The sequence below is a fragment of the Macaca nemestrina genome, chromosome 1 (assembly GCF_043159975.1).
Source record: "Macaca nemestrina isolate mMacNem1 chromosome 1, mMacNem.hap1, whole genome shotgun sequence".
NCBI lineage: Eukaryota > Metazoa > Chordata > Mammalia > Primates > Cercopithecidae > Macaca > Macaca nemestrina.
Window position 1 is genome coordinate 55,864,646 of NC_092125.1, and position 24,522 is coordinate 55,889,167.

Sequence of the window (24,522 nt, forward strand, 5' to 3'; positions counted from 1 at the left end):
GTTTCACTTGTAATTTGTCTCTTTTCTATTGTGGGTTCCTAATTACAGGAGGTTCTAGGCTAGCCTGACTTGCTACAGCAAGTTTAATACTTGAAAGTGGAAATGTTTAACCCATAAACATTAGTAGATTCTAAATATATTGTTTTTTATTTTAAAGCATTTCACAGAAATATATTTATAACATTCTTCAAAAGAAAAATCATCATGAGAAAAAGAATTTAAAGTTTTAATAGCACACAATAAAGTCTGAAATTGTTTTATAGCACAAAATCCTTCAAAGTAATGCAGGAATAAACATCATTTTTCCTGCAAGTGTGAGTCAGGGATAAACATTGCAGTAAAACATACTGTAGAGGAGTTTGTGGGACAAAGTCTGCTACTTTGCTCTGGGTTAAGATTCTGAAGTATTCTCATTCACAGTAATGATGGCCAAAATATGGGTTCATTTTCCAAGAAATTTATGTTTCTTGGACTTTCTGCCCAGCTGGTGTATTGACTTCACAGCGTTCTGTTCCAAATCGCAGTTCCAGCTCATCACCAATTCAATCCTGTAGTGATCACAAAGGATGGTGGTACAGGGTCTTGAGCGTGTGGAGGAGGGAAGAGGAAGGGAAGTGAAATCCATCTTAACTTTGAAAAGCCCAGTGTTGACCCGCATTTTTTAGGGTGATATAGTCATTCAGACATGCTGATTGACTACAGATCCTCCCTGCTTCTGTTTTTTTTTTCCACGCAAGAGAAGACAGGCTGTTTTTGCAATAACCTTTCTCACTTCTGCCCACACTGGTGACTCCACTCCATGCTTTAAATCATTGTGTTCATGAGGTTTAAGTAAACCTCCTTCCAAAGCTCTTCAATTCAGTGGCATATTGTAAATCACCTGCTGACTTTTTCAGTTGCCTGGGTATTATTTCGAGGGTCTATGACTTTTTTTTTTTTTTTTAAGCAGCAGATTTGTGGCAAAAGCTTGGCTGAATTTTCTTTATCATTTGTCCGATTTTAAATTTTAACCACAGCATTTCCATTAATCTTAGTCATAGTTTAATGGTTGTGCTCTCTCTCATGTTCACTAAATAATTATTTCATTTCACTAATTATGACATTGTTCTTCAGACACTTCTCGGGGGCTTATAATGTTTCACAATGACTCCTAATCAGGTTCAAACATTTTATGTGTTCTTCTAAAGCCTAGCATTATGAAATCAAATGATCACCAAGCTTACCTCCCACTCCTGCAAAATTGCTTTCACCCTCTCTGGGCCACCATCCTCCACATACAGCATGCTACTGCTACTTCATGCTTTTTCCTCATAGTCTCCACAGCTTCCTAGTATGCCATCCTCATTCTCAAGACCCATTCAAATGCCACTACTGGGACCCATGTTGGATTCCAACTCAGATTTCTCTTTCTTCCTATTTTCCTTTTATTGTCCACAAACATTTTAGCTATCCATTGTGTATCAGCTTGGGCACCAGACAGACCTAGGTTGAAGTACATGTTCTACCCTTATCAATGTGACCTTCTTCACATTATTTCACACCTCTCACCTTTGCCCAGAATCTTTATCTATAAAATGAGAACAGTAATAGATTATCATGAGGATTATATGTGTAACTTTATCAAAATGCGTAGCTCATATTGCGTACTAAATATGCGAATTCCATTCCTTTTTACCCTATAATGTACTTTGTTTTATGTGTCTAAGTCCTGGTATTTCAATGGAATCCCCCAAAGGAGGAGTATTATATACACTTTTTTTGCAACCTACAAAAAGTCTATTTTATATTAAGGCATATAGGACATGAGGAAAAAATAATAAACTGGAACAGAAATTGCTCTGCTTCCTAAAAACAAATAAATGAAGAGTGTTCAACGCCTGTGGACACTGCGCTATGAGCTCTTACGGTAGGAGAGGTCCCTAGTGAAGGTTGCTAATTCTAGTAGGGGTTGCTCAAGACTCTGGAGCCACTCTGCCTGCCTGACTCAATGCTGACTCTGCCACTGACTAGCTGTGTGCCCTTGGGCAATGTCCCTGTGCCTCAGTTTCCTCCTTTGTGAAACAGGATAATAACAGTACCGACCTTATATGTATGTTGTATTAAACGAATTTAGATATATATAAACATTGTGTGGCATGTAAATGCTATATAAGTGTTTGCTGCTATTACACCATTGCTATTATTGCTGTTGTTATTGTTGGAACTGGATAAAAAGGGGTAGCTGTGGTTAATTTGAGAAGCAATGTAACATAGTAGAAAGAGAATTTAGATTCAGATAGACCTGGGTTCTAGAAGGCCTTATTTCTTACAAGTTAAAGTCTCCTGGTCTCAGTTTTCTAATACATAAGGTGACACTGATCCTCATACATTTTTGTGAAGATTACTTAAGATACTAATTGTAAGGTACTTAGCACAGTGACTAGTACAAATAAGGTGCTCAAAAATGCAGCTGATATTTTTGTCATGAATATTGTGTTATTTTTCCTAATCTATGATAAAATGAACCATTATTTTGTTTCCCACCAAGAACAAAAGGAAATATTGCCAACTAAATAATGATGGGCCATCAAGGTAAATTTCATTTTGGATGAATAAAAATGTGAAAAAAATATTAAAATAGATGAAATGTACTAGTTTTGCTAAGTGATGGATCACAATATAGCCAATTTCAGAGGCGCCATGGTTTAGAAGGTTTAGGAAGTAGAGATAGTGGGAAGAAATGTGTAAAGGGAAGTCCCTTGCCTTGTCAGGGGTTTTAAGGCCTGAATTCTTACATTTCTAGCCTGAGTGTGTAACAGTACATCATTTTCATGGCCATATGCACTGTAGAAAACTACCAGAAACTCATGACTTTGCACGCATTCTTTTTTCTTTCCCAAATATCTGGCCATAAGAGTTTCAACTAAGTAAACACCACTAAACTAAACTCTCTATGAAATATTTTATTAGTGTCTCTTCTCAGGCGTCTCCACTTTAAATTCAAAAATAGCCCAAACACAGAAATTGCATAGAGGATTTCTTAGTTTTTGAGGTTTTTCTTTGTAACTACAGCTGCACAAGATTTTCATTCCATTTCCTCTGAATGACCATGAGAAAAGTCTCTCCTTTGTCTTTCTCTGGTTCTAAGACCCTAGAGAATAAATTGAGTTTTTGGGACATTGCCAGATATGTGATAGGTCCACAAGGAAAACAATAAGCAATCTTTTCTGTTTGGAAAGACTAAATTCAGAGACTACTGCCCTGACAGGTTAGACATAAAACTAGTCTTCTCTTTTCTCCTCTCCTCCAGCTCCTCTTCTGATTAGCTTTCCTTTGAAGGTTGACTGAGATGAGTTAGAGTATCTTTTCTAATTCAGATCCAGTGGGTGTGGGGGCGTTACAATTTACACACAGAACTAAAAACCTTGCAATGCTACATTCTAAATCATCACTATCACTGAGTTTAGTCTAGTGCCACTGGCCTCATCAGACACATATTTCTCTCTGTCATAAGGGATTTTAGGTCAGCTTATTTTAAAGTTTTAGAACACAACTGTTTCCTTTTCATTCCTACACATTCTTCATTCAATATTAATCTAAACCGCCTTTTAAAAACTGTACCTTATTTTATTGCCCAGAAATGCTGCAATGTTCATTCTTATTCCTATTTCTAAACATATGGCACTCATCTTCTTGCCACTACAGGGAAGGGAGGAAAGGGCTGATTATCAGAGATCAGGAAAGGGATTTCAGAACAGTAACGTGTGTGGTAGAAACAGAAGAGCACTCCACGCATATTTGCACAGTCTTTCTATTTATAGATGGAACAACACTTAGATGCTGCCCCCAGCAAACGGGGACATGGCTGATGTAGATAGCGGAGTCCCAGCTAAGCAGCTAAGTATTGGAAGAAATTTTCCCGCTCACATAACAGTCACTTCCTAGTGCTATTTTGAAGTAATGTGAGAAAGATTCTGTGTCACCAATAAGGAATGATTTATCCCCTTAAGTAAATCTAAGGATGGTCATTTTCTAGAGGTAATGGTGTTACCAGGTACAACTGAAAATAAAAAGTTTCTCTGCAAAGCTAATTTGATCAAACCAAATAAGACAGAATACAACCAATTGATCAAAATACTCCTACAAAGTATCTCTGGCCTTGATTCTAGTTTGTAAGATTCTTAATAGCAAGGATAATTTTACTTGTATTTGACTCCCCTACTGTTTTAGAATGACATCTGGCAACTTGTGAGTTCTCAACAAATGTTTGTTGAATTGAATAGAATTAATGTTCAAGATCCCAGCCATTGCTATAAACACACATCCTAAAGAAACATACTTTTTACATAACTCACATAAAAGTAGAAAAAGTTAATTATAGATCAATGATAAAATACAGATAAGTAAACAAAAATTTCAGCCACAATTTTACCAACAAAAGCAACTTCTTTCTTTTCTTTCTTTCTTTTTCCTTTCATTTCTTCTTCCCTTCCCTTCCCCACCCTTCCCTTCCTTTCCCCACCCTTCCCTTCCCTTCCTTTCCCTTCCCTTCCCATCCCTTCTCCTCCCCCTCCTCCCTTCCCTCCCTTCCCTTCCCTTCCCTTCCCTTCCCTTCCCTTCCCTTCCTTTCTTTTTTTTTGACACGGAGTCTGGCTCTGTTGCCCAGGCTGCAGTGCAGTGGTGCTATCTTGGCTCACTGCAAGCTCCGCCTCCCGGGTTCAGACCATTCTCCTGCCTCAGCCTCCGGAGTAGCTGGGACTACAGGCGCCCGCCACCACGCCCGGCTAATTTTTTGTATTTTTAGTAGAGACGGGGTTTCACCGTATTAGCCAGGATGGTCTCGATCTCCTGACCTCATGATCCGCCCGCCTTGGCCTCCCAAAGTGCTGGGATTACAAGCATGAGCCACCGCGTTCCGCCCCTGTCCTTTCTTTTTGAGACACGGTTTCACTCTACCTCCCAGGCTGGAGTGCAGTGAGGCCATCATGGCTCACACAGCCCTGACCTCCCCGGCTCAGGCGCTCCTCCCACCTCAGCCTGTGTAGCTAGGACTACAGACGCATGCCACCATGACCAGCTAATTTTTTGTATATTTTGTAGAGATGGGGTCTCACCATGTTGCCCAGCCTAGTCTCGAACTCCTGGGCTCAAGAGATCCGCCTGCCTCGGCGCCCCAAAGTGCTGGGATTACAGGCTTAAGCCACTGCACCCAGCCCTGACAACTGCACCTAGTATTTCAGCAAATACTTGCTTTTAGAATAGAGTCTGAATTATAGAGTTTAGAATTCCAAACTCAGTGGAATTGTATGCAGTCCCTACCATAACATGATCACGATCAGCAATTCCAACAAAAATGCAATGGACTAATGTCATAGAACTTTTTAAATAATAAAGGAAAAAATCCTGTTCTAACTCAAAGTCATAAAGATTAGTGAAGGTGGGCTTCCCCAGGAAGGAGACCCTGAGAAGAAGTAAGGCATGCAAAAGTCTTATTAGGGTTTAACATCTAAGAATGAACAAAAAGAGAGAGCAGGGCTGGGCTGCCAAACTGAAAGCAGATATGACACATTTCTACGAGCCCAGGAGGGGCTCCAGAGCAAAGACTGACTATCCACGGAATCCTGTGTTGGGTGGAAATGGCTTGATTACCATCTTGCTCACTCTTTGTCTCGTGGCCTCCACAAGAACAGCATGAAGGTGAGCTAAAAGCTGAGGTGGATCCAGACAAAGCTAACAGCTAGAGGCTGACAGCTCTCCATACTCCTTGCAGCTGACCAATGAGACCTTTACTGAAAATCGATCTGGGTGATACTTCCTTGTTGGACACATAGATATTCTCTTACATTTTCTTTCAAAAGAAAAGTGTGGGCTGGGCGCAGTGGCTCATGCTTGTAATCTCAGCACTTTGGGAGGCCAAGCGGGGAGAATGACTTGAGCTTAGAAGTTTGAGATGAGCCTAGGTAATATGGTGAAACCCTGTCTCTACAAAAATCTGAAAAAAATAGCCAGCCATGATGGCAAGCGCCTGTGTTCCCGGGTACTTGGGACGTGGGTGGGGTTGGGGGGGGGGGCGTTGTTCCTGAGGTGGGAGAATCTCTTGAGCCTAGAAGGTCAAGGCTGTAGTGAGCCATGCTCAGACCACTGCACTCCAGTCTGGGCGACACAGTAAGACCTTGTCTCAAAAAAGAAAGAAAAAAAAAAGAAAAAGAGAGAGAGAGGTGGTCGAGGGGTGTGGAGGGGAGAGAGAGACAGAGAGAGAAAGAAACAAAAAAAATGTGGAAATGTGGGATTTCAAGACCAACCAACCTGGGCAACATGATGAGACCCCATCTCTACAGTAAAATATATTTTTTAAATGCATTGTCCTTTGATATCTTTAATCAAATATTGGAAGAATATATCCTCAATTTTTATGCTATTTGCAATTAACATAATGGCTAGAGACATGAAACACTTTTTTTTTTAAATTTCGAGACAAGGTCTTGCTCTGTCAACCATGTTGGAGTGCGGTGGTGTGATCATAGCTCACTGCAGCCTCAAATTCCTGGGTTCAAGTAATTCTCCCACCTCAGCCTCCAGAGTAACCAGGTCTACAGGCCTGTGCCACCACACCCAAACAATTTTATTGTGTTTTATTTTATTTTGTAGAGATGGGGTCTTGCTTTTTTGCTGAATCTAGTCTTGAATTCCTGGCTTCAAGTAATCCACCTGCCTTGACCCTCCAAAGTGCTGGGATTACAAATGTGAGCCGTCGTGCCCAGCATGGCATGATACACTTTAATAATTAATCTGCATTATTAATTATTTTCCCCTCACTTTCTCAAATCTAGACCACCAACCAAACAATAAATTAAGTGCTGATTTGTATTACAGAAGTGTCTAATTTCTGTGGTGTAAATACTCCCATCATGCTAATTTCAAGCTACCAATGTGATGCCACTCAGCTTAGAGTTGGGAAGAGATGAGTGATAGCATGCTGTTATATAGTATTTCCTCCATACAGATTTACAATAGATGTACATAACCCCAAGAACACAGATAGTTGTAGTATGTACAATAGGAACATAGTAAATTGGAGGAAAATAATTAGCAAGTGATGAATTTTAGGTATTTGTTACTTTTGTTCTTAATATAATTTGCATAATTATGTTTATAAAATTTAATTTTTAATAATTTTTATTTTTAATAACCACCTTACAGAATTTTGACAACTTAATAGGCTCCCATGAGACAGCATGAGTTAACTCCAGCACATGACTGCAACTCAGAAATTTCCCTTTTAAGTACCTACCCTGGAGTAACTTGAGTCCATATGCACAAGGACTGAGGCACAAGAATATTCATTGCAGTGCTATTTATAATAGGAAAGAGTGAAACTGACGTACTTGTCCAAAAGTAAAGATACTGATTTAAAACGTGGGATTCATTCATATAATGCAATATTAAACTATAATTTTAAAAGATGAATTATATTCTCACATATTGACATAGATCAAACCCAAAAGAAAGCTGTAAGTGCCTTCATGCGATGTGATAACAAATGTGTAAAATTTTTAAACATAAAAACACTTTTTAAAAAATAGGATCTGGCCCTGTTGCCCAGCTGGAGTGTCATGGCATGATTGTGGCTCACTGCACCCTCAACCTCCCAGGCTCAAGTGATCCTCCTACCTCAGCCTACCAAGTAGCTGGGACTACAGGCATGCATCACCACACCTGGCTAATTTTTTTATTTTAATTTTTGTAGAGACAGAGTCTCACTAGGTTACTCAGGCTGGTCTCAAACTCCTGGGCTCAAGTGATCCTCCTGCCTGGGCCTCCCAAAGTGCTGGGATTATAGGAGTGAACCACTACATCTTACTGTAAACACAGCTTAAATCTAATTTATAAAAATCTGCATATATAGCCCAGGTGTAAAAACATGTATGAACACAAAACATACAAAGTTCAGAATTGTATTTACCTCCAGGGAGAGAAAGAGGGTGGAATAGGACTTTAATGGTATCTATAACATTTTACTTCTTTAAAGAGAGGATGATAAAAGAGACAATGCTCAGATGATCTTAACAGTAATCGTAAGAGAAAGACAAAATCAACATTATATGCCCCTAATAGAAGTACACAAGGTATTTATGAAATATTCTTGCTCAAAAAAAGAGAGCTTATCTCCACATAAATGTCTAGATTCAACCCCCAATTTTCTGAAAAGCAGGGAACAAAGAAAAGTGTTAAGTGGAGCTATTGGGATACAATCAGAAAAATTTAGAGTATATAAATTATGAGAGCTAAGCAATCTATCAACGAATTGCAATGTACAGACATCACTTTGGTTCTGATTCAAACAAACTTATAAATTATGAAAAACACAGGAATATTTGAATACTGAGTGAATACTCAAGGATGTTAAGGAATTCTATTAATTATTTAGGTGATATATGGTAATATAGATCTATTTTTAAATTAATCCTTTTATTTTAAAAACTAATGTTTAAAAATGTATGGATGAAGTGATAATGATGTCTAGAACTTGCTACCAAATAATCTAAGGAGATGGAGAAGTGGGTAGGTATGTAGATCAAACAAGATTGTTGTTTCTTCTTTTATATGTTTGAAATGTCATATTAATACTTTTTTTTTAAAAAAAAAGGAGGAGGATAAGAAAGAAAAGTGAATTCAAGCAAGAAAAATGTAAACATCTATTACAACCAAGTGGTTTAACATGTATCATATCTAAGTGGGTGTCATTTTATTTTTTGTATATTTGGTGAGTTTGAAATATTACATAATTTAATTTTTAAAAGATTTAAATTTGTATAAATACCTCCATTATATCACCAACATAAAATATACTCTGACTATATTTTAAATACCATGATCCAGCCTGAATGCAGGGAGACAGATATGTTATCAGCAGTCAAATGAGGGCTTCTCACAGCCTGCTGCTCATATACACCAGACACTTTTGATTTATCCTCCTACCAGATTCCCCCAGCCCCTCCTCAGATAGTGAACCACCACTATCTAGTGCCATGAACCAGAAATTAACCCTTTGCATCTACCTCAACAAAAAAGCCTTAGTTCTAGCTGAGTAGCTTGACTGTCTCTTTCAATTAAATATATCTTCAAATTATTTATACTTTGCTCCCCGGTGAATGTCAAAGTTACAAGATTAGTTCATCAAAGATGGTGTTTGGTCTCTAGAGTGCAACATGCCTTGTTCTTGTGTATGTGAAGAGGGTATTTGCATGTTCTGTTGTGTTTGCTGCAGTGTTTATAATTTAGGTATTTGAGTTGACCATAATGGACCCCCATCAGAAGTTTTCTATAAATGAGTCACATATTTCTAAGTCTGTCCAGCCATCTAGGATGAGAACAGAACATTAAAACATCTGGTATGTTACTCTGAAGTGTTATCGGGCCACTTAATTGTTGCTAAATAGTTTCAAACTCTAAACAGTGATTTAAACATTCCCTATGCAAGATACTCTCATACTCATTAGAACATTTTAAAGACTATAAGATATTCTCCTTCATAGCTATTCATGAAGAGGCATCTTCAAATTTAAATTCATTAAAAAACAAACAATGCTGATCAGAGGCAGAGAATAGCTTCCACATCCTTCTGAAGACATTATGCTTGGCTTTTGTTTGTTTGTTTGTTTTTTAATATAAAAACCTCATTTCTGAGCTTGGAATCTTCAGAACCGTGTTAATCCAGTTTTGTAGTGAAAACAAAATATTTTCCATTACTCTGCAGATATATAGAGGTGCCTGAATGTATCTCCACATGAAAAATCAAAAGGTACACAGGTCACTGGGTCAGGCTGCTCTGTGATAAATGATTCACTGGAGAGGCAATACGGAGTTATTCAGAGTGCAGATTTAGAAACCAGAATGCTTGTGTTCAAATTCTATCTGCGTCATTACTAGTTAATTGACTTAGGAAAGCTACCAAACTTCCTTGCGCCTCACTTTGCCTTCTTTATAATATGGGGATAATAAAGTTAATATATGTAACATACTTAGAACAATGCTTGTCATATAATAAATGCTACATAAGCATTAGCTATTGTCATTTAATCCTCCAAATGACTAGCACCATTTCACAGATAAAGTAACTAACTTCTTCAAGATTAAAAATTTAATAGTCGCAGAACAAGGTTTGAATCCAGGTTCTGTCCAAAGCCTGTGCTTTCTTCACTGCACATCCTGTCTTCCATGTCTTTGTGAGTACATACCAAGCTCCTGTGTCAACAGGAGAGCCATGCTTATAATATAACATGACATTTAACCTAAAACTTAAGTGACTTTGAAATATTTTAGAATAAGGGAACTGAAAATGACAAAACTTAATTGTTCAAGTAATAGATTGAGAGATTCTGATCAGACATTGAGAGAGATTTGGAAGAGAGTTTGGGTATCTGATGATGAACACTTTGATGTAAATGTTCAGAATATTTAAACTATTTCTTGTTGCAATAGTTTTAGTGAAGAAGTTGTATTTCACATACTAGCAATAAATATTAATGGTCCCAGGATTAAATATGAGACAATTATGAGTCGTAATAATTCCCTTCAATTCATCATGAAAAGAAAGATGCATAGTGAAAAAAATGACAAGTTTGAAAACAAATGAGGCCGGGCGCGGTGGCTCAAGCCTGTAATCCCAGCACTTTGGGAGGCCGAGACGGGCGGATCACGAGGTCAGGAGATCGAGACCATCCTGGTTAACACGGTGAAACCCCGTCTCTACTAAAAAATACAAAAAACTAGCCGGCCGAGGTGGCGGACGCCTGTAGTCCCAGCTACTCGGGAGGCGGAGGCAGGAGAATGGCGTGAACCCGGGAGGCGGAGCTTGCAGTGAGCTGAGATCCGGCCACTGCACTCCAGCCTGGGTGACAGCGCGAGACTCCGTCTCAAAAAAAAAAAAAAAAAAAAAAAAAAAGAAAGAAAACAAATGAGAAAATATAAGAAACGTAAGAGATAGACACAAGGGAAAATACTGTGTGAAGAAAGAGGCAGAAATTGGGTGCATCAGCAAGCCAAGGATCATCAAGGATTTCAGACAACCACCAGAAGCTAGAAAAGAAACATGGACAGATCTCTTTCAGAACCTTCTGAAGGAACTACCCCTGCTGATACCTGGACTTTGGACATCTAACCCCTAGAACTGTGAGAGAATACATTTCTGTTGTTTAAAGCCACCCAGGTCGTGGTATTTTGTTAGGGAACCCCTAGGAACCTAACGCACATATATAGATAGGCTAATTCAATGACCACTACCAATAAATGATCAATGATTTAATAGAAGGTTTCTGCACGGAGCACACTCTTCTTTTTTTTAGCTGTTCTCATTTGAAGTGTGTCAGAACAGTTTAAAACACACAAATAAACATGTACATAAAACAATTGTATTTGAAGACCTAAGAGATGACAGAAGTATGATTTGGCATTAAAGACTATTTAACATTAAATACATTAAACACGCACCATTCATCAAATAAGTAAAACAGTATGCTGATAAGAATAGTGCAATCATAAGCACATTTTATTTAAAAAAGACCAAAAAAAGCCTGCTGACAGAAAATGTGCAATTACTTGAAGAGGCCTTTAAAAACAAAGGCTTTAATTATCCTTACTTTAAAAAATCTTATAAAAACATAAACACTGAAGGAATAACTTGAACCTAAAGTGTAAAGATTTTATCAAGTTATCTTCTATAGAGCACCATCTTACATCTTTTAGTGAACAATTTGATAAATTCCTGACAATTTGCTTGCTGCCTAGGACAAAAAGAAAGGTAAGTAAGTGTCTTTAAGGGGCACCACTCAGATTAGATTCATATTTTGTTTCCTGTACTCTCTGCACCTAAGCTATATCCAGAGCATCTTTAAATATAAGTAAACAAATACATCATTTCTTTGTCTGCTTGCTTATATACATTACTTAAAGATGCATATGGCTACTTGCAGTGAACATGAATATGGAAAACATAAATGTCATAAACATAAAAATTATACTTCTGAGGTTTGCTTTTAGACTTGTTTTTTTATTTGCTGTGTTTTTGTTTGAATTAATTCTTTATTTCCTTATCGAGAAGCCAGTGATATAACATGTTTAAGATTTTCACTGAAGAAATAGAAAACTCATAAAAGGGAAAAAATTTAAACAGTATCTTAGGGATTCAAATCCAATTATAAGTATGGAGATGTTGGGTTCATGAATTCTGAAAGACAGAAGAACATGAATCCAAAATCTATACAATTTTCTTTTCAGCAGATGCTACGATGTCAGGCAAAAAGAGATGCAGATAAATCTCTTGTGCAACCTCAGAAATCAGACATTTCAACACGTCAAACATATTCTGTTCAAGAAAATGATATGATAAAACATTATACAAATGGTCCCTCTGAAATGGCAATGAAAAGGTTGAAAATACATGAACTTATTTTTTTCTTCCATTAAAAAATTAAGCAATGTTAAGCAGAATTAGAGCTATATAATTAACTCTGTAAAAAGTTTTCACAGCATTTGTACACATTTAATTTCATCCTCTATACTTTGTAGCATTTGCATCAGACTTACTTAGTGAATCTTTAAATATATACATAGTTTACCCTTGAACAACTGCAGGGGTTGCAAGTACCAATGCTTGCATAGTCAAAAATTGGTGTATAAATTCCACTCCCCAAAACTTAACTACTAATAGCCTACTGTTGAACAGAAGCTTTACCAATAAAATAAATAGTCAATAAACACATAGTTTATATGTTATATGTATTATATACTGTATTCTTATAATGAAGTAAGCTAGAAGAAAAAATGTTATTAAGAAAATCATGAGGAAGAGAAAATGTATTTACTATTTATTAAATGGAAGTGGATCATCATAGAGGTCTTCATCCTTGTCTTCATTTTGAGTAGGGGTGGCAGAGATGGAAGAAAATCCAAGTATAAGTGGACTTGTGCAGTTCAAACCCATGTTGTTCAAAGGTTAACTGTTCATGGATAGTGAGTTTACATAGAGCTGACACTATATTGGGTCCTCAAAGAAGCAGATACTGGTATAGGGTTAGAAGAGCCAACAGTTTATTGGGAAATAACACCAGTGAAAGATTAAAAAGAGGAGGCTGAAGAATTGGGCAGGGAAAGCCTTCAGAACATGATGCTCATGGGAAAGGAAAGGGAGAAAGGAAGAATGTGGTTCAAACCAGGAGGCATCTCTGGTAAAGTCTTAAGCAACCCAGTGGATAACTTGGAAAAAAATATTGCCTGTAAGAAGAGTCCCATGTTGGACAGAAATGACAAGGTCTTTTTACCGCTTTAGTGTTCAGTTACTGGTTGGAAGCTGCCCAGGAAGAGCATTTCTTCAGCCCCAAAGCTAAGATGTGTCCTGAAGGCACTGCAACTGGAGACTAACAGCTAGCTGTACTCCTTTTAGCTAAATTGCCTTTATTCTTTTGTTTTTTTTAATATATACTTTAAGTTCTAGGGAATATGTACACAACGTGTAGGTTTGTTACATATGTATACATGTGCCATCTTGGTGTGCTGCACCCATTAACTTGTCATTTACATTAGGTATATCTCCTAATGCTATCCCTCCCCCTTACCCCCTCCCCATAATAGGCCCCAGTGTGTGACGTTCCCCTTCCTGTGTCCAAGTGATCTCATTGTTCAGTTCCCACCTATGAATGAGAACATGCAGTGTTTGATTTTCTGTTCTTGCGATAGTTTGCTGAGAATGATGGTTTCCAGCTGCATCCATGTCCTACAAAGGACACAAACTCATCCTTTTTTATGGCTGCAGAGTATTCCATGGTGTATATGTGCCACATTTTCTTAATCCAGTCTGTCACTGATGGACATTTGGGTTGATTCCAAGTCTTTGCTATTGTGAATAGTGCTGCAATAAACATACGTGTGCATGTGTCTTTATAGCAGCATGATTTATAATCCTTTGGGTATATACCCAGTAATGGGATGGCTGGGTCAAATGGTGTTTCTAGTTCTAGATCTTTGAGGAATTGCCATAAGGTAGAGCTGAGTAACACCTGGCTGCTACACATAGAAAACCTTGCAGCTCATGTCCTTAGTCACATTTTGATGGGATTGTTTGCTTTTTTTCTTGCTAATTTGTTTGAATTTGTTATAGATTCTGGATATTAGTCCTTTGTCGGATGTATAGATTGTGAAGATTTTCTCCCACTCTGTGGGTTGTGTGTGTACTCTGCTGACTGTTGCTTTTGCCATGCAAAGCTCTTTAGTTTAATTAAGTCACAGTTATTTATCTTTGTATTTATTGCATTTGTTTTTGGGTTCCTGGTCATGAAAGCTTGCCTAAGCCAATGTCTAGAAGGGTTTTTCCAATGTTATCTTCTAGAATTTTTATAGTTTCAGGTCTTAGATTTCAGTTCTTGATCCACCTTGAGTTGATTTTTGTATAAGGTGAGAGATGAGGATCATCCCAGTTTCATTCTCCCATATGTGGCTTGCCAATTATCCCAGCACCATTTGTTGAAGAGAGTGTCCTTTCCCCATTTTATGTTTTTATTTGCTTTGTCAAAGATCAGCTGGCTGTAAGTATTAGGGTTTATTTCTGGGTTTTCTATTCTGTTCCATTGGTCTATTTACCATACTGTTTTGGTGACTATGGTCTTATAGTACAGTTTTAAATCAGATACTGTAATGACTCCAGATTTGTTCTTTTTCTTAGTCTGGCTTTGGCTCTGCGGGCTCTTCTTTGGTTCTGTATGAATTTTAGAATTGTTTTTTCTAATTCTGTGAAGAATGATTGTGGTATTTTGATGGGAATTGCATTCTATAATAGAATACTACTCAGCCGTAAAAAGAAGTGAATTAATGACCTGGATGAGATTGGAGACTATTATTCTAAGTGAAGTACCTCAGGAATAGAAAACCAAATATCGTATGTTCTTACTCATCAGTGGGAGATAAGCTATGAGGATGCAAAGGCATAAGAATGACACAGTGAACTTTGGGGTCTCAGGGGGAAAGTGTGGGAAGGGATTGAGGGATGAAAGACTACAAATTGGGTGATATATATACTGCTCAGGTGACGGGCGTACCAAAATCTTACAAATCACCACTAAAGAACTTACTTATGTAAACAAACACTGCCTGTTGCCCAATAACCCATGGAAATCTTAAAAAAATAAAATAAAGATAATTTTAAAAAGAAAACCTTGCAGCTCTTCTTCCCACACCACTGGAGACTTGATCTCACACCCTGTCCGCATCGCCTTTACAGGCCTACCCCCAATATTCTCACTCCTCTCAGCCCTCTATAAATGTTACCATTAGTATTGTCTATTAGAGACAATCCCCCTTCAGACACCCCAAACCTCTCCTTACCTCCACTCTCATTCATATACATGTTGAGAACGACTGAAGACCACACAGGCTCTCAAGAATTGGAAGTTGTATTACAGCCAACTACTTATGGGTTAAAAAGGCTTTTGCCAGATGGCCTAGCATTTCATTTTAGGTAAAGAGGTGGTTCAATCTTTTAACAAGTTACAGAAAATTTCATACCCTGCCTACTTGCAGGTAAGTTAGAGAGAAAAAGAACTTCCTATTTCCCATCTCATTGGTTTGTTTGACATATATCTATTTACATCATATCAAAATAACTCTATATTTTCAAATAAATTGAATTAACTTTCTATTTTTTAAAAAAGAACTCCGCAACATCACTGATCATTAGAGAAATGCAAATAAAAACCACAATGAGATACCATCTCACACCAGTCAGAATGGCTATTACTAAAAAGAAAAAAATAACAAATGTTGGTGAGGTTGTGGAGAAAAAGGAACACTTATACACTATTGTTGGGAGTGTAAATTAGTTCAACCATTGTGGAAAGCAGTGTGGCAATTCCTCAGAGACCTGAATACAGAAATACCATTTGACCCAGCAATCCCATTCCTGGGTATATAGCCAAAGGAATATAAATCATTCTATTATAAAGACACATGCATGCGTATGTTCACTGCAACACTATTCATGACAACAAACACATGGAATCAACCTAAATGCCCGCCAATGGTAGACTGGATAAATAACATGAGGTAAATGTACAACACAGAATACTGTGCAACCATAAAAAAGAACGAGATCATGTCCTTTGCAGGGACATGAATGGAGCTGGAGATCATTGTCCTTAACAAACTAACACTGAAACAGAAAACCAAATACCACATGTTTTCACTTATAAGTGGAAGCTAAAAGATGAGAACGCATGAACACTTAGAGGGGAACGACAAACACTGGGCCCTTTCAGAGGATGCAGGGTGGGAGGAAGGAGAGCATCAGAAGAAAAAACTAATGGGTACTAGGCTTAACACCTGAGTGATGAAATAATCTGTAAGATAAACCCCCATGACACAAGTTTGCCTATGTACCAAACCTGCACTTCCACCTATGAGCTTAAAATAAAAGTCAAAAAATAAATAAATAAAATAAAATTAGAAAAACAGGAGAGTTTTGACTTTGAACTAATAACTATATTCATTATTTCTTACACAAATATTTCTTACACAGAATATATTTCTCACACAAATGAGTACATTATACTCTGTTCTCTAGATTCCTCAGAACATATCAGAGAAGAAATGCTTACTTCAACATTTATGCAGTAGCAAGTTGGTGGCAGGGTAAATTATCTCATGATGCCTGAATCATAGTTCCCATATCCTACTACTGATAAACAGTCTGGCTTTTTTTTTTTTTTTTTGACAGAGTTTCGCTTGTTGCCTAGGCTGGAGTACAAATGGTGCAATCTTGGCTCACCGCAACCTCCGCCTCCCGGGTGCCAGCGATTCTCCTGCCTCAGCCTTCTGAGTAGCTGGGATTACAGGCATGTGCCACCATGCCCCGGCTAATTTTCTTTTCTTTCTTTCTTTCTTTTTTTTTTTTTTAGTAGAGATGGGGTTTCTCCATATTGGTCAGGCTGGTCTCAAACTCCTGACCTCAGGTGATCTGCCCACCTCGGCCTCCCAAAGTACTGGGATTACAGGTGTGAGCCACTGCGCCCAGCCAGTCTGGCTTTCAAAATCTAGTTGCATTTTCAAAACCCTGTACAGATTTTACCCATTTTCCCCCCCAGCTTTGAAAACTACAGAGGAGGAGGTAAGCAACCATTTTTTTTTTTCTGGTTATTCCAAAAACGACCACTTATTGGGAAGTGGTTGTTTTTTATTTGTGTGTTGTTGTTGTTGTTGTTGTTGTTGTTGTTGTTTGTGTCACTTGTGTGCTATGTTTTAAGGCAGGAGCTGCAAACTCAAGGGCTCATGAACTAGGTAGGTATCTCAAATTAAGAGACAGGCAGTAGGGATGATGGGCACAATAATGAAGCAGACCACACAGGCCCAGTTGAAAGCCTGAAGCTCTTGCCCAGCTGCGGCACATTGGTTACCCAGTAGGAATTTAGGCCCAGTGGCCAAACTTTCAATTTTCCAAGAGAAAACAGAAATACATATTTTTATGTGGCAAACATTTTTGGAAGGCAATTTGTCAATCTATCAAATTATAAATTGTGCATTCTCTTAATGTTTCCTGTAGAAAAACCCTATCAGGTACACAAGGATATATGTAAAATTGCAGTTATTTATAATAGTGAAAGAGGGGGAAAAGTTACAAGGCCACCAATATAGGATTGAGGAAACAGACTGGGTATACTACAAAATGAAAAAAACTATATAAACATGTCTATCAAAGCATTTTTAATTTTTTCTTTCCTTTTTCCTTTTTCTTCTTTCCTTCATTATTTTCTTCTTTCCTCCATTCTTTTCTTCTTTCCTCCCTTCTATCAGTCTATAAGTGGAAGCACCTAAATTTTGCTCATTAAAGCATCTGTCACATAGAACAACAACAAAAAATGGTTGCCTCCAAGCTGACTTCTCTTTTCTGCTAGCCTTCAAGTGTTACCGTTTAGTTATACAAATGTAAGACAAGAAGGCACCTGTTTTTGGAAAGGATAACAGCACCTTTTATTTAACAAGATTGTCCTCTTCCTGGCACATAAAGAACCAACTTGCTTTAGACGCCACTAGAAGGAATGACCTGTACCCCAATTCCTATTCTCTGATACTCAAAGTCCACAAGACTTGTGGGAAAAACAGACGGGCTCCTTCTGAGACGCAGTGGTAGAGCAGGGTGGTAAAATCCTAGAAATAAATTTACCTTGAGGTAACAAAGAAATAGCATGAATAAGCCAGCCCTTGCAACTGGGTCTTTGAGAGAAAGGAAACTGTAGTTCTTGAAGCATTGCTGCAGTCCTCCTGAGGCTGACTTCAGCACTGGGCGAAGTGACTGTGTGGAAAGTCAGAGCAAGTCATTAAGAGCTACAGGCCTTGTGATCCCAGGCAAGTTTTTCTTTCCCTGAGGAATCACTTTCCCTCCCAGGGCTGCTCTGGAGAGGCAGGGCCTTGCCCCAGCATCTGAGATAGTGGCCAAACTGGGCACTTAGTGTAATTATTTTTTAAAAAATATCAACTTTTATATTAGATTCAGGGGGTACATTTGCAGGTTCGTTACATGGATGTTGGTTACATATGTGATGCTGAGGTTTGGTGTATGAATGATCCAGTCACCCAAGTAAGAGAGCATAGTACCCAACAGTTAGTTTTCTAACCCTTGCTCCCTTTCTTCTCTCCTCCCTCTAGTAGTCTCCAGTGTCTATTGGTCCCATCTTTATGCCCATGAATACCCAGTGTTTATCTCCTGCTTATATATGAGAACATGCGGGATTGGTTTTCTGTCCCTGTGTTAATTTGCTTAGGAAAATTAATTGGATAAAGAAAACGTGGTACATATACACCATGGAATACTACACAGCCATAAAAAAGAACAAAATCGTGTCCTTTGCAGCAACATGAATGCAGCTGGAGACCATTATCCTAAGCTGAATTATTTATGCTGTGGATTACAGCCTTGAAGATGGCTGTTCCTTCAGAGAGAAAAATTCCTATAGGCTAGAACATTTGGAGACATTTTCAGGAAATCATTGGGCATTTGAACTGAGTCAAAAACACTAATCATCCCAAGAAAAATACTTTAGCTTTAACTATTTCACAAAGTTTGACCACAATAAATAAAAACAACCATGATAAAATTAATTCAACAAATATTTGTTAAGACAACAACTGAGTCTGCTAAGTATAAAGCTGTATACTGGGCACAACGGGATATAATGGGGTAAAAAAGATAACCAAAAGTTGGTCACTGGCTTCAGGGAACTTACTGTCTAGAACTGGGCTGTTCAACATGTAGCCACTTGTCTCATGCAGCAATTTAAACTTAAATTAACTAAAATTAAGTAAACTTTAAAATCCAGTTTCTCAGTCACAGTAACCACATTTCAAGTGCCCTATAGCCACATTAACATCACAGAAAGTTCTATTGGACAATACTGGTCTAGAGTTGGGGGATGGTGGCTGTGGTTTCCAGCTTTGCAAACCGTACAATCTCTATTATAACTACTCAGCTCTGCTGTTGTGGCACAAAAGCAGGCATATACAATAAGTAAATAAATGAGCATGATTATATTCCAATAAAACTTTATTTTCAAAACTAGGTGGCAGGCCAGCTTGTCTTGTGAACAATAGTTTGCTGAGCTACTAGCTACAGAAGGAAACCACTAACTATAGTATAAGGCTGCAAGATAAGAATAGAGAATTGAGTAACTTTCTGTGGGAATTCAAACAGTCTATGGATGCATTACCTACAATAATAAAGTATTTTTGTCTTAAGCCACTCGCTTTGGGGTGATTTGTTAGGCAGCAATAGATAATAGATAGAGTTAATCATGCTTTGCCCTTAATACCTGATACAGACAACTTTCTGAATACCAAAATATAGTTTATTTACCATATTTTTTATTTCCCAGTGCTCAAAATTCACATCCTTTATGGATCCTTTGCCACCCCTCCATGCAAATCTCCATGCAAATCTACTCTCTAACATTTTAAAATCTCTACTACTGCACGTTGAATTATAAGTATTTGTTATATGCCTTTCTCCCTAGGTATGGAAGTAAGCTCTTCAAGAATAGAGTTTACGACTTTTTTATTTTTAAATCCCTAGTGTCTAAGACAAATTTGGCACCTAATAGGCATTTAATAAGTGTTTGTTAAATTAGTATAGCCAATGACTTGATATTACTGTCAGCAGCCTCAGAGCTTACATACTTAGCATTTTATACAGCTTTTGCGTACTAGGCATACAGTAATGTTTATTCAGCCATTGCTTACATCCTTGCAATAACTCAATATTTTATCTGTTCAAAGAGTCACTGAAGGCCAGGCATGGTGGCTCATGCCTGCAATCCCAGCACTTTGGGAGGCCAAGGTGGGCAAATCACTCGGGGCCAGGAATTCAAGACCAGCCTGGCTAACATGGCAAAACCCTGTCTCTACTAAGAATAAAAAAAAAAAAAATTAGCCGGGGATGGTGGCACACGTCTGTAATCCCAGCTATTTGAGAGGCTAAGGCACCAGAATCACTTGAACCAGGGAGCCGAAGGCTGCAGTGAGCCGAGAGAGTGCCACTGCACTCCAGCCTGGGTGACAGAGCCAGACTCTGTCTCAAAAACAAACGAACAAATTAAAAAAAAAAACAAAAAAAAACACTGAAACCATAAATTCCTATGTATTGTGCTTGATTTATCTAAATTTTCAACCCATGCCCTTTTTGCTCATAAATATAACAATCTTGAAAGAAATTACAGTTACAGTTTTTGTGTTTTTTTCTGAAGAAAATTATGCATATTTATTTTATAAAGTGGCATGATTTACGTTTTGGCACTAGCTGAAAGGTAGTTTTGTTTTCACCTAAAGCTGCTGTGAATATATTTACTGAAGTGAATTTAATTTGCATATTAAATTTACATTTTTATGACCAGGAGTTGTAATGGAAAACAAGAGAATTAGACACACAAGAAAATGGGAATTATTTACTCTTTAATAATTCAATTGTATCTGGTTGAAATCCTTCTAATAGAGTAAAAGCAATCACAGTGTTAGACTATAAAATATTACCAGATTAAATGTATTTTCACAAGAAATGGCCCAAGTAAATGACTGTGTTCATCTTTCACAGTGGAGAAACCCATTCTGTTGTAAGTAATTGCATTATGTTAAAAGTCTAGATAAATAACCAGAATTGTCTGTTATTGAACAAATAAATAAATGACTTCCTCTTAAAACTAGTGTTTCTTAAAACGAATAAAGTTCATTATCTGCTTGATATATCTTTAAATCTTTGATTAATGTTAAATAATAAATCAGAAAGCAAATAGACCAGCAAAAAAATTGATATTATAAGGGATACATTTTTTAAACACACAGTTATTACTTCAAAGTAGATATTGAAAGAGGCCATTCATATGGCCTTCCAGAGTCACACAGAAATATGAATCAGATAAAACTGCCCTAGACTGTATTTACTTTCTATGTATTAAATTCAAATATTATTAATTTGCATCACATGTGATTTACTCTCAAAATTTGCAAATTATCGAATATATGTATCAGAAAAAAGCAGTCAAGAAATAAATAAATGTTTTCTATGATTTACAAATAATTGTTTTTATTAATTTGTGGCTCCAGTTATAGCAACTACTGCAGATGTGTCTTTTTCCTGGAGCAAACTGATACCACTGGTATATAACATGCAGCTATTGGGGCAGTAAATACTTTCATTCTATGCTAATCAAAAAACACAGTTTCTTTCACCTGAAAGGACAGCAGGATACCTTTTCTATCTTGTTCCAGAGTGGTGACAACTCACTGGTTCTGGGCCACAATTGAGCTCATGGAGACATTTATTGTATTGTCACTTCGCAGGAGCTCATGCTGGTCTCTTACCTTGATATCAATGTAGTCCAGGTATGCATGATGCCTTGATAAAATTCTTGTGTGCCAGAGCATAGGATACTAATTCCACCAAAATACATGGATCTACCACTTCCATAAAATTCCTGAAGAGCCAGTGACATTGAGCATGTCAAGATACCTTCTCCAAAGGAAAGAAGTTCTTGTACCTTCTCACAGCCTACTATAAAAAAAAAAGGCACAGGGCTTGGTAAACATCTTTTCATTTTGGAAGTAACAAATATCATATTTAAACATACCGTTTATATCCATTTGTCAGATTTGCCCAAAGACTGAATACTGTTTTTTTGAGACAGAGTCTGACTCTGTTGCCCAGGCTGGAGTGCAGTGACAGGCTCTTGGCTCATTGCAAACTCTGCCTTCTGGGTTCAAGCAATTCTCCTGCCTCAGCCTCCGAAGTAGCTGGGATTACAGGTGCATGCCATCACACCAGCCAATTATTGTATTCTTAGTAGAGATGGGGTTTTGCCACGTTGGCCAGGCTGGTCTCAAACTCCTAGCCTCAAGTGATCTGCCTGCTTTGGCCTCCCAAAGTGCTGGGATAACAGGCATGAGCCACTGCGCCTGGCCAAGACTGAATATTTTTAATGGATCCCAGTGCAAGTATAAACTGAACAAAAATGTAATGCAATTACAATGAAGCTTTAATCATATTCAAATGTCTATGATCGGCTGTGACACTTTTGGCAAATCTGGAGGAAAAAAATCTAGTGTTGGGTCCCAAGGTCTAAGAGCAAAGCCATGTATTTTAACAATAACAATGCTCTTTTCAGAAACAGCTCTTAACTTGATTGGTCCCTGGCAGAGAATGAAGCCTGACTTTGGTATGTTCATAAGGTTAGGTTCAGAAATTTTTAAAAACAACAACAAAAAGAAAGTCTGACTTTGGAACATCAGGTGGCAACATGACACTATTGCTGTAACAAACTGGGGTTATTTGACTTCCTAGTCATAGAGTTAGACAAACTCAGTGGCATTACATTATTCAGATGGAAGTGAAATATATGGGTTCAGACAAAGTAGACCCTGAAAACACAAGTAAATTGCGTTAACAACTGATTTTCATTCCCAGCTTGCCTGTGTATTTTGCTCTGTCATCCTCCTTCAATCTCTATTTATGACTCATGGGGAGTTTCTTAATATTAATTGACCAGAAGGGGAAAAGTTCAAGCCTTATTTACAGGTATTACTGGATAATTTACTGGCACCCGACAGAAATTCACAACTGACATTTTACAGTCCCATCCTGGGTTGACTCTTTGAAAAGCATGTGTAGGAGAGCATGAAGACAAAACCTTTTAATGGTTTATCTTGTCCCCTTTGCCTTGAAGGAGAGATAGCCTTAGGCAAATACCTACGCTTTTCTTTCCTTGAGTAATCACCTTCCCTCCTGGGACTTCTCTGGGTCCTGTCCTGGCATCTGCAGTGGTGCTCAAAGCTGGAGCCTCCGTGGAATGGACTAGAGGTTTGTAGGTGACATGCTTTCTGTTATGGTGAATCTGGGATCTGACCTTTTGGAAACAACACTTAGGGAAGAAATGATTCCTCTAGGTACACAAAAATGGTACTATTAAATTGGAAGCCAAGACTACCACTTGGATATTTCAGATTCTTCATGCCTTTAAGCAAATAGACCAAAAGTGAGCTGATCTTTGTTATTGGTTTGGATGATGAGTCCTGGATATTAAGAGAAAAAGAAATACTAGAGACAATGGGATATGAAGCTGTATAGACAGAAGCCAGAGAAAACAATAGATCTTCAATTTTCAGTGTTAAAAATTAATGGCATTTTAATTTTGACTATCATGGAGTAACAGGGACCAGATTAATTCTCCAGTGTTAAAGAACTGGAAACATTAGATGACAAGCAGTATAGAACAATAATCTTTGAGAAAAGGGAAACAAAAGAAACAAGCCCCCTACAATTATCCCAGTTTATTGTTTAAAGAGAGGGCCTCCAGGCTATAGTAGTTAGAAGAGGCCCCAAACAGACCCTGGAAGTAGTGCTGAGCTGAAAAGACAGAATTCAGAGTTAAGAAAGGCAAAACAGCTAGATTTCTGGGTGTAATTTCAGGAAGAGTGCTGCACAAAAGAAAAAAAAATTGGGCTCCAAAGATCTGTCCAGGTCTAGGAGTCTGCTGTAGTCTATGACCAAGAATTGATCTGCACATGATTGTGGAGAAAACTACATAAAGCCTGAGAAAGGATCAATGGAAGGGAATAGGTGGACTCTTCCCTGGAGATCCAAGGGATAGGGAATATTTCATGTTCTAATCAATCAGGGGGAAAGACCCCTGATTAAGTAGGGAATTGAGTAGACTCCTTAGACAGTTATTACCTCAGCAGTGGAATCGCGTAAGTCCTCAGAGCAACAGCTGCTCTGGACCTGCCCTAACAAAGTTAGGAAAAAAGATTTAAAGGTAAAACTGTTTCTAAGCAATTCCACAGAATCCTAGAACAAAATCTAATAATATCTAAGGAGATTCAGCAAAATACAACAGTAACTACAATGTTTGGAATTAAATCAAAAATTTGCCATAGAAAGAAGCAGGAAAGTGTAAACCCTAACCAGGAGGGGGGAAAAAAAAACTATCAGTAGAAACAGATCTCTAACGACAGAGATAATGG

The 24,522-nt window shown here is 37.8% G+C and overlaps 1 long non-coding RNA gene across 1 annotated transcript in view; it reads right to left on the bottom strand.

Annotated features, from left to right (window-relative positions):
• Window positions 1–22,053, bottom strand: part of LOC139358096 (uncharacterized) — a 65,680-nt gene extending 43,627 nt beyond the window's left edge. The window contains exon 1 of the long non-coding RNA XR_011612406.1: window positions 21,868–22,053. This is a non-coding gene — a long non-coding RNA (uncharacterized lncRNA). The remainder of the gene's footprint in view (window positions 1–21,867) is intronic.
• Between the last annotated feature and the right edge of the window lie 2,469 nt (window positions 22,054–24,522).